This window comes from Talpa occidentalis, unplaced genomic scaffold, assembly GCF_014898055.3.
Source record: "Talpa occidentalis isolate TD23 unplaced genomic scaffold, MPIMG_talOcc4v2.1 talOcc4.3, whole genome shotgun sequence".
In the NCBI taxonomy this organism is placed as follows: domain Eukaryota; kingdom Metazoa; phylum Chordata; class Mammalia; order Eulipotyphla; family Talpidae; genus Talpa; species Talpa occidentalis.
Genome location: NW_023603184.1, coordinates 91,904,838 through 91,914,300, shown reverse-complemented (window position 1 = coordinate 91,914,300; position 9,463 = coordinate 91,904,838). Strand labels below are relative to the sequence as shown.

The window sequence follows — 9,463 nt, the reverse complement described above, 5'->3', positions numbered from 1 at the left end:
CGCGCCTTGTGGGACCCTCGCCGGTGGCCGGGGATCAAACCAATAATCAAACTGGCGCTGCAGAGGCTGCAGGCAGCTTCGCAACCCAGCGCCCAACCGCTGCGCCACTGGGGAGGCCCATTGCCGCTATGTTTAAAACAACAAAAAGAATTCTTATACTTTAGACAGGTGGCCCAGGGGAAGGGAGAGTAGGTGAGGAATATAGATTAGTCATGAGTTGACAATTGTTTATCTGGGCAGTGAGTTCATAGCAGTTTATCAAACTATTTTTTACTTTTGTTTATGCTTGGAAAGTTCCATAATAAAATGTTAAAAAAAATAGTTTGTTGACTTGAGTTTTGAGTTGTCCCTGACTCCCAAATGGGTACAGAAATAGAGATTGGGAGCTGACCAATAAAGTTTAATAAGTGTGAGTACACAAAGGAGGTGTTTGGATCAGGTCTCTGGAAGAAGACATCAAAATTGATTATTTTCAGTGAAAACAGTTTTTTGTTTTCAGCAGTGTTCTATCAGGTCAGAGCAGTACTGGTTCAGGGAAAGAATCAGTACTGCAGAGCTGTGGGGAACTCTGGAGGGGTCAGCCTGCACTCCAAGTGAGGAGGGGAGGGGTGTGATTCAAGTAGAACTATTATTCCTTCTCTGCCTATTGTCTAAAATCAAATGTAGTATCTGTTCTCACCATTTAAAGCATGTGCTATGTTGTGTATCTGTGGACTGGGCATTAAATTAGAGTTAGAAGCTAGCTTGAAGCTTGCTTTATCCACCCCATGTCTCAGCCTGGAATTACATTACTTCCAGGAATGGTGCATTCCTTTTGAGTTAGTGATAAATTATTTTCTATTGTTCCTCTTGTCTCCCACAGAGTGCTCTAATTCACTCTTAATGAGTCTCCAGACTGCATTTCCACCAATTGCACTGCAAGGATAGAGTTTCCTGTAAGTGGAGTAAACAAAGTAGGTGAGCTAGGGCCATGTTGGTAGTACCACATCTGAAAGGGTGTTGGATAAGAGGTCCACCTAGTTTGGGGGAGACCTGGGCTAAGGAAGAAGGGGCTCAGCCCAAGTCAGACTCCCATGTCAAGTGACTGTATGCCCAGACCTGTGACCCAGGGACAGCCTAGAAGTAGAGGAAGAGCTGTTTGCTTTAGAGGCAGCGGCCACCTCCATGGTAGCACCCATTGTCCCCTGTCCAGAGGAGTCAAGTAACTTTTGGTTTTGAGATTGAAGCTCACAAATGAATAGGGTTGAGCATTAGAAATGGGCCAAGGGTGATGGTGCATGGGTGCCTTGGGGAAGGAAATTCTATGGGGTGGCGGGAAACAAATATTGTAAAAAAAAAAAAAAAAAAAGAGTAAAAAATGATATATGTTAAAATTAAAAAAATAATAATTAAAAAAACAACACATTCAAAGCTAAAAAATAAAATGGTCCTAGGAGATTAGGGAATTATGTGGAGATTCATTAAGTTATGAATGAAGACCACTGCTCAGCATAAAGCAGGGGTTCTGCCAGAGGAGACTGAGAGCAATTAAATAGTTTACACCCCAATGAATTGTGTGTATCAATAATCATGGGGTTCCTTCATTTCCCCAATAACACTGTAAGAAGCCAGAACAATAAGGATCATTTCATTTTGGGAATGTGATGCACGGCATGGTGACTATAGTTAGTACTTCTGTAGTGCATATTTGAAAGTGGCTAAAAGAGTCTATTTTAAGTCTTCAACACAAGAAAAAAAGTTGTAGCAATGTACAGGACAGATGTTAACTAAACTTACTGTGAGGATCACTTCAATATAAACAAACATCGAATCATTGTGTTATACACCTGAAACTAATATGTTAGTATGTTACTAAGATAATATCTTATATGACAATCATACCTCAATAAAAACAGATAATGTTTTTTGGAAAAAGTACAAGATTTAAAAAATAAGTTGAAAAACAGAAAAAGAAAAAACCTAGTTCAGATTTTTAGTGATACACAATCCACTTCAGACTCTCTAAAGCCTGTCTTTGACAACTGCCCTTTCTTAATCTTTCCTCCCTTCTGCCTTCTCTCCCTGATCCTGCAGAAATTCAATGACCTCCTGCTGCCCCCTGTGTAATTAAGCAGAGCTAAACTTATATACCATCAAGGACACTGAAAATAAATATCTATATTTTCTTTTAATATTTTGCCTACTGTGACCTACTTTTAGTTCAATTTCAAAAGCAAGGGGGTGAAGTGTTGTCCTAAATAAACATGCCAACGAACTCTGTTCCACGGTTTTGGCCACATAGCTTTGTACCACAAACCAAATATTAAAACCAAATGTACCACAAAGCAAAGGTTAAAAAATTCGTCCATGGAAATACATTTGATATTTAAGTTCCAAAATTGCACGTGCTTCACCAAAAGTCTATTGCTTTGAGGGTTATTTCCCACTGATAGCCCTGGTATTAAGGAGCTTTTGTTCGCGTCACCTCTGATGTTCCTGAGTCACATGTAGAATCACTTCCAAACCACCCATGCGTCTGAAAACACATTTTTCAGCTATTATAAAATCAAGAGCTGTGATGCTTCCTTGCAAAGAGAGCATTTTATCAGCTGATGTTATTTTAATTATTCATTTTTAATGAGGAATCTATGAATGTCTTCAAAAATCAGAGTCAATAGGTAGACTGTCACTAAAAAAGAAAAACCAGTTACGGTCTGTGGATTTCAACGACACAAAGCAATTATTGTCATAATTTAAATTCTCCAGCTTAGACAGCAAGTCATATATGTGTGCTTTACAAGCAAGTTCTGCTATTCACCCTAGGAGCTGTTAATTAACACTTTGAAGTACTCTAATGGGGAATACACCCTCCAGGGGGTGGTTTGTTAGCACTGAAGAGCCCTAATCAGGACCTTGGACTTGGAATCTGTGGTATTACAGCTCCTTCATCAATTTGTTTCTGCATCTACACTAGAAGGTTTATTCCTTGGCATAAAATATGTTTGGTATAACTTTTTATGCATGAAATGTATGGTTTTTTCGAGGTATGTGTACTGCACAAGCACCTTACCCTTAAATGAATGGGATATAAGTTTGGTGATAAGTTCAGAATGGTGCTATCAGCATTGGGGTCTGTTTATTCCTATGCTTGTCACTTAGTGTAGGATTCTGTCACTTGATCCAGTGAGAGACGTGGCTGGATCCTGTTCTAGGAGAATAGGTTGGAGAAAACAGGAGTTTCTGGTCACAAGCCGGGAGCTCAGAGAGTTTATAGGGACAATTTGGTTGGAAGTTGATTTTCATGTACCTCACCACCTGGTGTCCCTGTGAATGGAAGGGAGGCTAAGGTTCTAAGGTGACCTTGGCCTGGGTCCCACCACGACACTGACAATCGTAAACCATCACTGTGGCTTAAGCCACTTAATGACATTTGGCTCGGAAATAGTTACCAAGAAATATATTTAATGAAAGAACATAGGGCCAAGTAAGAAAAACAATCTATATACAATGACAAAGATTTGAGGAAGATTCATAGAGAAATGTGGTTTTGTCTATATAATAATATCAAAAGTTTATAGTGCTCAGGCATTCTTTTTAAGCACTCTATCTATATGTGAATATACAAATACATTTAATATTTGCTACAATTTTCTCAAGAGATACTAGTTTTCATATATGGAACCCTAATTCATTGACAAAGAAACTGAGACTCAGAGTGTGACTTGTCCTAGATCATACAGATCAAGTAAGCAGGGAAGTAGTTTGACTCCAGGATTCAGGCTCCTACTGTTGAAAGATTCTAGACTTTCCTTTCTGAAAAAGAGAGTAGTCTGTGACAAGGAAATACAGGAGTTTATAGAGTTAAAAAGAAACAAAACGGGACTTGCTGTAAGAGCCCAGGGGGGAAAAAAAGGAATTCTGAGATTTTCCTTGGCTGAAGAAAAGGCCCTTACCAACAAGAGATTTTTCTGTCAAGCATCATTTGGGCAACAGGGCTTCTGTGATGAATTAAAAATAAAGACCTGTCACTTGGTTGATGATGTGTGTAACAGTTTTCCTAGACGCAACAAAGCTGTCGAGTATTAGAAGACTTTGAAGAGAAACACAGGCAGCAGACAAGCCACCTCTCTCTTTTCCATGTTTGACTTTCTTCATTTTATAATCTCCCTAGGCCATCCTATACTGGAACAACCAATCACACATCTGAGGTTCCTGATCTAAGCCACAGCAAAACATTCCTTTGTGAAGTCATGTTGTCCTCTGCTCTTTTCAGTCCTCAGCTGGGACAGGAGTTGGGATAATCTGACTAGCAGTTACTTGTTCAATGCTTTCACTGCAGCTATGATAAATATGATCTTGCATCTTGCTTTTGCAATTTCCTCTCTGGGTGTGGTTCTTAGAGGGGACGGAAACCACCAGCCTATAGACAGGATTCTATAGATATCTGTTTATTCACTTTAATTCCTCATGCATAACTTTGCCCATATGCTGTGTAAGTGAAAGTTTGGAGATCCATCCAGGACCTTTCTCCATTTCTTGCTCACCAAACAACCAGGTGCACATCTCAGCAGTTCTTTTCTCTTGGTTTAGCTCTGTGTATACCCAGGATCCTGTAGGAAGCTGATCCTGAGTGCAGCAGACCAACATAAATGGTTCTGGGGGCTGCCACATCCCCATGTTTTAAGGTTATAGGATTTTTCAGGTTCTTGTATCTGTTACTTATGTGGCAGGTTGCTAATACTTTCTTTTTTTAATTTCCAATGTTTTATTTGTCAGATTGCTTTTATATAAAAATATAGAAATAATGCACTCATCAAACTTGCCTTGAGTACTATGAAACTGAACACAGTGCTAGAAATTCAAGAAGAATAAGGTATGGACCCTGGGCATCCCTGCTGGCTCAGGGGTTAAAGACAGTGCTATCAAGCTGTTGCTAGTCACTGCAGCATGAGTTCAATCCCCAGCCTGCCAGGGAGCTGCCCCACATGGCTCCGCAGACATCTCCTGACTCACCCACTCTTCCCCTCAGCAGTGAATCAGTAGATTTGCCTGTTCTGCTCCCCACTCTGTCTCTGATGAATCCTCTTCCCCCACTGCATCTCTGGCCTGTACCCCAGTTCTTGTATGCATAAATAAATAAATTTTTAAAAAAGATATGGACCCTGCTGATTTGTTAGAACTGTTTTGATTGCAGGTGGTAGGAATCCAACTTAAACTAGTTTGAACAAAAAGGGAAACTTCTTGACTGATGTAACTGAAACGCCCAAGTGTAAATTTCAGACATGGCTGGAACAAGGGGGCTCAGATTAGTTCATGGAGACTCCCATTTCTCTTTTCATTGCTGCTCATCTTTGCCTCTCTGTGTGTTGACCTAATTTTCTCTTACTAAAGATAGCTTCCTCCAATACCACCTGAACAAATGGCTATAAGAAGTTCCAAGCAAGATTATCCTTACAACTTAAAATAGCTGAGGAATAGAGACCCTTCCAAATCCATATATTAAAAATCAATAAAAATTCTGATTAGTCATGCCCATTTGACTGGCCACCCTGGCAAGGGAATGTCATATTCAGATTGGCCAGGCTTAGGTTACCTAATTGCCTCTCAGTTGAGGAATGTACAACATGAAATATGTTTTCCATACAGAGAAAGGGGTGATGGATAGACAAGAAAGAACAGGGGTAGCCAGCCTCAAGGGTGGTCGCAAAGGAGTTTCACTTTTTGGTATTTATATTGTTGTGTAATGTTCTCCTACACTCTATCACAATTGGGCTTAGTGACCAGTAGAATCCTGCAGAAGGGAGGTGTGTGACCTGATTAGGTCATGAGCGACATTGCTGTCTTCATCTTGCTCTCTCCTGCATTCCATGCTCTGAATAATATCAGGCACCATGCAGTGAGGAGGCTCAAGCAGTCCTATGAAGAGATCCAGTGAAAAGGAAGTGAGACCCTCTGTCACATGCTGGTATCAGCGTGCTGGCCACCTCAGTGTGCCACCTTGAGAGCAAGTCAGGCCTTCAGGTGACGCAGTCCTGGCCTCTACCTTGACTGCAACTTTCTGAGTGACTTAAGTTTGAACCACCCAGCTAAGCTGCTTCTGAATCCCTGAGCCACAGTGAGATCTGGGACGCAACAAATGTTTTGTTTTTTTGTTTTAACTCAGTAAGTTTTGGGATACTTGTTATTGAGGAATATGTAACTAATATATCTACTACATTTGTTCCCAAGTCATTCCTCACTCAGCCTAAAGACATATTTAAATGAATTACCTCTAATTTGTGAGCAGGAAAGGACGATTGAAGAATGGCAAAGAAGGCTCTGCATAGTTTATTGAGGAGGCCCCCTTTGAGCTGGGCTTCAAAGATGGGCATGAAGAGGGATGGAAATCTAGGCAAAGGGAAATCCAAACAAAGGCTCTGAGTCTTGAAGGTGACTCATGTGTTTGGGAAGTGCAAAGAGGACAGTGCTGAACTTCAGGTCTCCAGAATCATCAGGAGGAGAAAAAAAATACACAGATACTCAGATCCCAGTCTCAGAGAACCTGATGACTATAAAACACTAATGTATTTTTGGTTTGAATGGGTTGCTTAGCTATTTGCTGTGGAGGGCTATGTCTATAGTAGTTTTTTGAAGTAAGGTTGCTGTGCCATATGCTACAGAAAACAGGAAATGTTGGCTCTTAGGCCCAAAACAATCCAAATGAAATAGGATCTTTGTGAGGGGTAGAATGACGCCCAGGAATCTGCATTGCACAAGCACTTTAGGAAATGTATATTTACATTGGTGCATTAGTATGCAAGTTTGAGAGAGGAGTAAATGGTGGAAACCCAGTAAATAGTTGTTTCATTGTAATAAAGAAAATTTCAAAAAGGATGTGATGAACTTAAAATTGTATATACATTCACACCATAATGACAGAGAGGGTGGGAAGTAGGGAGCAGAGGGGAAGGGCCCAGTGGACTATGATAGAGGATTTTGGGTGCTTGGTAGTGGGTGTGGTGTGGTAACATATATCTGAAGAGATGTTAACCTATGTTAATTTATAACCCTAAATCATAGACAGCATTACAAACCAATGTTCCCTCAATAAAAAATAGTACAAAAATTTAAAAAATAATTCCATTTATAATTGCATCATAAAGAATAAACTTAACAAAAAAGTGAGAGACCTGTAAAAAAATTATAAGATGCTACTTAAAGAAATAAAAATGAAAAGAAATCAAAGATATTCTGTGCTCATATATTAGAAATATTCAGATAATTAAAATGGTCATCTTACCCAAAGTACTTTCAATGGAATCCCTATCAAAATTCCAATGCTTTTTTCATGGACATAGAATAAACAATACTAAAATTAGTATAGAGCCAAAAATAATTCAAATAGTAAGACAAATAGATATTGTTTTGGCATATATTATCAAATAATCATATAGTCAACATTTCAAAAATTATTTAAAATATTTGTACTTAGAGATAAGAAAACATTTCAATAGCAGACTTTTAAAATGTGCTTCAAATGTGAATTTAAGAGAACAAATGCAAAATCATATTCTGAGTCATAAACTCTGGCATATTAAAGGAAAAAAATAAGGAAGTGCCCAAAATGGTCTTGATTGTATTATCATGGTGACCTTATGGATGGCACTGTTTTTTGTTTTATTATATCTGTAGTGCAGGTACATCACATCTTTAACTTAAACAATGGTTTTTCAGAAAGCTTAAGGAACTGTGCTAGTGCTGTGGAGAAGTCTAGTTGGATGAGGGTTGGACAGAGATCATTAGCCTTGGCAAGTGGAGGCTATTGGAGACCTTCAGATGAGGGGGGTGGAACTCAGATTACTATTGTTGGATTGATTCAGCGGATGGAGAGGAAGTGGAAGGAGCCAGTGTAGCCTACTAATTCGAGTTTGGCAGCAAAGGCAAAATTTTAAATAAAATTGTTTCTTTTTTTACTGATCATAAATGTAATAATTGTTCATTATATAAAATTGGGTAATACAGAATATTAAGAACAAAATAATACTTATCCATAATCCCACCATCCAATGCCAAACCAAGCTAAGAGTTTGCTATATTTGTTGAATGAACATTTCCCCTTCACAACGGTGTTTTGAAGTAGAACAGGTCAAATCATCCACTTTATTCTCAGCTGAGGAAACCAAGACTCAGAAGTAACTTTCCAGAGGCACTAAAGTAATTCATAATAAAATGTTTGCTTTCTACAATATTCTGCAGTTTCCACATTGCTTTGATTTTCATTTCCTGGTTACTCTGTTCCTACCCCACAGCAAATTGACCAGTCTAGCCCATTTATTGTTCCCTACTGTGTCTTAAACAGATTTCAGCTGCGACATCTCTAATATTTCATTATCCCTATCGATTCACAATGCCGGGCTCATCCACTCGGCCTGTTCTCTTTGATAATGGGACTTGGGTCTTGTTCTTCTTGGTATTCCCTACTCCTAGCACAGAATTTGACACAGAATCATTGCACAACACACATTTCTGGATGATGGGTAAATGTTTAAAAATAACAAAGAGGAGTTTTCAGTCCTAGTGTTTCCTGTTTTCCAGCAGTTCCCCTGCTCCAGCAGCAGCTGGGGTGCTCCATGCACAGATTGCCTCGGGGCAAGAATAACACAGCAGAACCAAAATCAAATTTTTGACTTTTGACTTTCAAAAACTCAGGTGGGGTATAGACAACAGATTTAAAAGACTGGCTGAAAAGATATATCACCCACCATCAGACTAAATATGGTTTTAACTGAGAGGGAAAAGGAAAGTTGAAGAAAAGAGCAAGTGAGATATTTGTGTGTTCCCCAAGAAGAGGCCTAGGCACTAACTCCCACCCTGCTGAACCCCATTGCAGAGGAGCGCTCGTAGAGTTGATAAAACACCATAGTCCCCCTGCCTCAATGTGGCATAGAAGAAGAGGAAAGAAATGGCCGCGTGGAAAGAGGCACACTGTCCAACAGAAGTATCATTTGAGCCATATGTGTAATTTCCAGGGTTCTAGTAAGAATAGACAGTTCCTGATTTAGGATGCTTTGACATAGTGATTTTTTTTAAAGAGTTATTTATTTTTATATAAGAACGGGGGTACAGGCCAGAGACGCAGGAAGGTGAGAGGATTCACCGAAGACAGAGTGGGGAGCAGAACAGGCAGAAGGACTGAAATACACTGCTGAGGGGAGCAGCGGGAGAGACAGGAGAGATCTGCAGCGCCATGTGGATTGCTCCCTGGCTGGCCAGGAATTGAACCCGCGCTGCAGAGGCCATGCTCAGCTTCACAGAGCTGCACTCAACCCCCTGCGCCACTGGGGAGGCCCCGACATAGTGATTTTTTTTATGATAGTATGATGCAATATGCACTCAATAGAAACCTTACTTCAAATTTTGAATTTTAATCTTTTCCTGGGCTAGCAATATATATACACATAAAGGCCACGTACTGTACAATGCCATTTAATGAAATATTTAGAAT

At 39.7% G+C, this 9,463-nt stretch overlaps 1 non-coding gene across 1 annotated transcript; it reads left to right on the top strand.

The window, feature by feature from the left end:
* Positions 1-630: 630 nt before the first annotated feature.
* Positions 631-814, top strand: LOC119256483 (U2 spliceosomal RNA). Its single transcript, XR_005127807.1, has one exon. It is a non-coding gene; the product is annotated as a U2 spliceosomal RNA (small nuclear RNA).
* Positions 815-9,463: the final 8,649 nt, after the last annotated feature.